Source organism: Halyomorpha halys, unplaced genomic scaffold (assembly GCF_000696795.3).
Source record: "Halyomorpha halys isolate HHAL.00 unplaced genomic scaffold, Hhal_1.1 Scaffold1146.1, whole genome shotgun sequence".
NCBI lineage: Eukaryota > Metazoa > Arthropoda > Insecta > Hemiptera > Pentatomidae > Halyomorpha > Halyomorpha halys.
In genome coordinates this window covers 105,486-110,472 of record NW_027109391.1, presented here as the reverse complement: position 1 = coordinate 110,472, position 4,987 = coordinate 105,486, and the positions used below count along the sequence as shown (strand labels likewise).

At 37.7% G+C, this 4,987-nt stretch overlaps 1 long non-coding RNA gene across 1 annotated transcript in view; it reads right to left on the bottom strand.

Annotated features, from left to right (window-relative positions):
- Positions 1-3,662: 3,662 nt before the first annotated feature.
- The window catches only part of LOC106688519 (uncharacterized), a 2,388-nt gene continuing 1,063 nt past the window's right edge, over positions 3,663-4,987 (bottom strand). The window contains exon 2 of the long non-coding RNA XR_001344331.2: positions 3,663-4,350. This is a non-coding gene — a long non-coding RNA (uncharacterized lncRNA). The remainder of the gene's footprint in view (positions 4,351-4,987) is intronic.

Sequence of the window (4,987 nt, the reverse complement as noted above, 5' to 3'; positions counted from 1 at the left end):
AATAGACTTACAATATTTGCATGTTGGAGGCGGCATTTTTTTGATCAGGTGAGAGTATGTGAGGTATGAGTATGACCTACTCCCATGGGGGTTAGAGTAACTTCCTCCCGCCGGTTGTTGCGTCAAGATGTCGACCATGGTTTTGCTGATATTTTGATTCCTTTTAATTTACTGGGAGAAATTTCATCCCACCTAGCCTGTTTTTTTTTATGTTCTTTATTGTGTTTTGTAAACAATATTTTAAATATCATCTTCCGTACAATTTTTAATTAACAAATAACAACCAAAAATACAACGTTGTAGGCTTAAAATAAGCGTTTTGTATGGTGTATGCTCAACTAGTAAGTAACTTTCTTGTTCGCATAGTCATGCCAATTGTCTATTAGAATGTGTTCTACATTGCGATCTAACTAACTCCATGTTTGTGCCAGAACTGTTTTATATCAGTTTTATATATATATATAGTGAGTACAGTAAATTGTAATAATAAGATGTTGGATTCATAATAGCATTATATACAAGGAATAGATACAAATAATATGTAGAGCTCAGATGGTAAAAAGTAATCGTTACTTTGAGGCAGCTTTTACGAGCACCGCATCGGAGCTTTCGAGGAATTTTTAATATCCTTTCAAGCCGGCAAATGACTCCAAGAAATGCCTTTTTAAGAGTTTTATTTGTAGTTATTGCCATCGTTATTTCCAATATTGGAGTCAGACCAGGGCACAAGAATCATGGAGAAACGTATATCAATAAAATCTCATATTTTGTATTATTATTATAAATATATTTATATATTTACATATATAATAATTATAAATTATATTTGTTAAAATTCAAAGCCAAAATAATTAATAATCAACAAACAAAATGGTCTATTTTTCGGCAAATATGTTACCTATAGGAAAAAAATATTTGTCAGCTGCTCATTTCTAAAAATTTTGGACATTTGAAGCAACTATTATTCTTCATTGGCCGAGCTGTAAATATCAAAAATACTTTTTCATTTAGTAAGCTTTAATATGGTGCAAAACAAGCCAACCTACACTGGTCAATTAAGGATGTGAGGAAGCTAAAAAAAAAAAAAAAAAGAAGCATCCAAAAGAGAATCATATTTAATTAAAAATTGTCTTGGTTATTATCTAAATAAACAAAACGGCATTCACAACCATCTTCACGACATATATATTATATATATAAGTATTTATTGTATATTATATACTATATAAAATATACAGGGTGTCCCTTATATGAGTGATCTAATTACGAGAGCAGGTACTATACCTTAAGAAGAACAAAAAAGACCGTATGATCCACAGTCCTATTATTAATAGTATGGGATAAAAATCAAATTTCGTGTTTTTAGCTGTTATCCGTGGTTTTACAAAAAAAACTCAACTAGATCTGCTATAAAACCTCCTTGAAAATATGTAAAAGACAACAAATTGAAGATGATTGTTTACTTGAGGACCTGGTCCGGCATTACTCCAGGTACCCCGATTGTATTTAATTAGTATGGAAGGTGGGGGTTTAAAATGTGAGACTTGCTTATTAATGAACATGTATATATTTTTTAGAGACCAAAATAAAGTTACAATTCCTGAGGAGGCAAATAAGTTAGTGGTGTTAGTAAATATCATTTTGATAGTATGATATATGCCAGAGCATTCGGTGGTCTTATAGGTAATGGAATAATGGCTAATCGCCTGATGTATTAGCCGCCTCGGTGACGTCTTTTAGCCGCTTCCCTCGTCCAGGTTATGCTGCGGGCGAAATGTTAAAAACTATGTTCTTTGCGTCTGGTGCTCGTAAAACGTTGCTTCTCCCTCAGAGGTTGGCCAGGATGTCCTTGGGTGTGGCGCTGTTGTAGGGGCAAGCCTAGTAGGTCCTGGTCACTAAAGGTAATTTAGTGCGGCATCGCAGTTGCAACACCTTTAGCGTCGCCCGGTGCACGCGGCAAGGGCAAGAAATCGAGACCCCCGACCCCGACTTTATATAAAATCAAAAAAGTACCACAAAATTCGGATTACGTAAATCCAACAATGATAAAATTCCCTATAAAAAAGGTAATGGGTGCGATGTGCCAAAAAAGAAAATAAGCGTTTCATGGCGTTATGTTATGTTAATGAAAATTAAACTTTAATGTTTCTAAACATTTATGAACATTTGAAGCATGTATTAATCCTCATTGGCTTGGCTTTACATATCCCGGACCTCAAAAAAACTTCTTCACTTAAGCTTTAATATGGTAGTACTGGTACTGGTATTTGGTGGGGGGACAAGTCAAGAACAAGAATAAGTGGGCCTGTGGGTTCTTTTTGCCAACCTCTGACGGATACCTAGGTTGCCACCGCATACTAACCAAGGTAAGAGTGTCAAGAGTCATTTTTCGGGACCGCCGAAAAATGAATATTTAACTGCCCCAGGTGGGAATCGAACCCACAACGTTCCGAACCTAGCGCACTAAGACCTGCGCCCCAACCCGCACGGCCGGCACGTCCCTTTTAATATGGTGAAAACAAGCTTATACCTTCATTGATCAATTAAGGATGCAAGGAGGCGAACATTAAAAAAAAAAAAAAAAAAAGATGAACTCAAAGAGAATCATATAAACGGGAGGTTGATGTTCTCAGAAGTAGAGTATGCAGAAATGGGTGGAGGATGGAGGGAATTTTGAGCAGTAGCTGTGGGTAGCTCAGGTGGTTGCGGCGCAGGTCTTTGCCATATGGTAACTTTAACGGCGCTGGTGTGAATCCAGCCTTGGGCATTGACTTTTCTCATTGAGTGGCGGCCCAAAAAATGAGAAACTTGACCCCCACCGTAGTTAGAATAGGTTGGTCAGCTGTAGGAGATAATAGGTTAGATACAAGTGAATATGGGTAGTTAGGAAGTTTACCATGGAAGGATTGGTATCTGGTTCTGGCTAAATTGACAATATATGGAACATTTGTCCTGATAGATGACTTGATTTATGACAAAGGATTGTGGATAGTAAGGATTGGATTCAAGAGAATTCGATGGTTTAGTGGAGCACAAAGCTCAACTCAGTAAGTCTAGTTTGGCCTTATTATGGTCACATAAATGAATCTTTGATAATTTACCGTCTGTCTAGACAGTGCTGTAATTGTCGGAATCGATGAGCATTTTCCTGCCTTTTCAGTCTTATATGAGGATCCCATGTCAGTCGTTTGTCCTAATGTAGTCCAACGTAACGGATCTGTTCGACAGGAATAAATTGGGTATTATTAAGGATACTGTTGGGATAAGTTGATTCGATGGGATTTATTGGAATTTATTTTAATCCTTCAGTATTGGATCCATTCTTCAAGGGTGGGATTGGAGGAGGGTTTGGGATACAAAGGATTATTATTCACTGACAATAGACATGTGCCATAGGCATAGGTGTTAGGATGCGTTGGGATGTCAGCTGCAAAAACTACATAAAGGATAGGACCATGGATACTACCCTGAGGTACACCAACAGATAGAGGAAAGAGGGATGAATATGCGGTATTGTGATTTACCTTAAATAATTTGTCGGAGAGATAGGAACGGATAATGAGGAAATATGTAGGGGGAAGGGATTTACGGATCTTGTCTAGCAGTCCTGGGTGCCAGCATAAATCAAAAGCTTGATGTGTTTCAAATTAATAAAAGATATAAAAAAAATAACAACACAAATATTTAATGTATTCATTTACATATAATAGTCTTTCTTTGTTTCAATTTGCAGGTTGAGTAGTAGTGTAGGAGCATGCGTGTGCTGACTTTAATACGATCGTTGATACGGAGAGCGTTCTTTAAATCGATCCATTTTACAGAATTTCCATCTTGGGATGTTTGAAGCTTTCAAAAGAAATTCACTCAATATATTGAAGGGTTTTAAAGGACTCATTGCGGCTGTTATTCAGATTTTGATAATAACTGTTGTATATTATTATAATATAAGCCAATACACAAATCCGAAGAATATAATAGGTATCCACGTCTGTCGCGAGTCCAACCAGCGTTGTGACTAGATTGAACCCGAGGTACAGTGCGTAGCCCAATATCCCGAAAGCGAAGACTGTCGTGTTCCTGAAGACGACTCCTAACAGGACTAGCGAGCTCGTCAGCAGGAGAAACACGGAGTCGAAGAGGTGCATTGCAAGAACCCAAAATATAGAGTCTTCAAGCTCATAGATGAAGTCTTCCAAATGTTCATAGAAGGCTGACGTAACCTCGTAGAATACTAATAGGTTCAGTCCTGCGTAGACTTCCATGGCGAGTGCGATCAGTGTGGAGGCCGGTCCAAGCGAACAGATGCACAAGGCTTTCTTCACCGTCGGCAGGAAATCCATCCTACGACACCTGAAACCAAAGGGAAGGTACGTATTGCGGTACTCTGGAATTTTTAGATATATCGATATTTTAAAAAAATGTTGATATTTTTACCCGTATGTTGAAGATAAATCCTGATTATGAAAATCCGAAGAAAAAAAAATGAATTAAATGGATATGATGGCCTAAGTTTACGAAATGAGCTCAAATGGAGACAACTATACAAAACATTATAAAGAGTTAATTACAGATATTTAGCAATAGAGCCGTTTGTAGCCGGGGGAGTTCAAGACTTCACCTAAGCATCTTTATGTCTACAGTGGTGCCATTTCGAATCCAGCCTAGGGCGAAGGTTGACTTTTAATCCGCAGCGGTCCATAGCGGGGAAACTTTTACCCTCTCCCTTTAGAAATAGGTAGAAAGTTGGTTACTTCTAGATAGCCCCCACCCCCGTATGCAAGAAATGAACAGGTAGAGGGTAAACAAAGAAAAACAATTTAGTATTATCCATTTAATTATCGATATTGTTATTTATTACTTGTTGTCGAGAACGAAATGTAAACAGCTTTTAAGGAGTGAGGAATGATATACACGAGTTCAAGTAAAAGACCCCCGTCATTCTCTCTCTCTCTCTCTCTCTCTCTCTCTCTCTCTCTCTCTCTCTCTC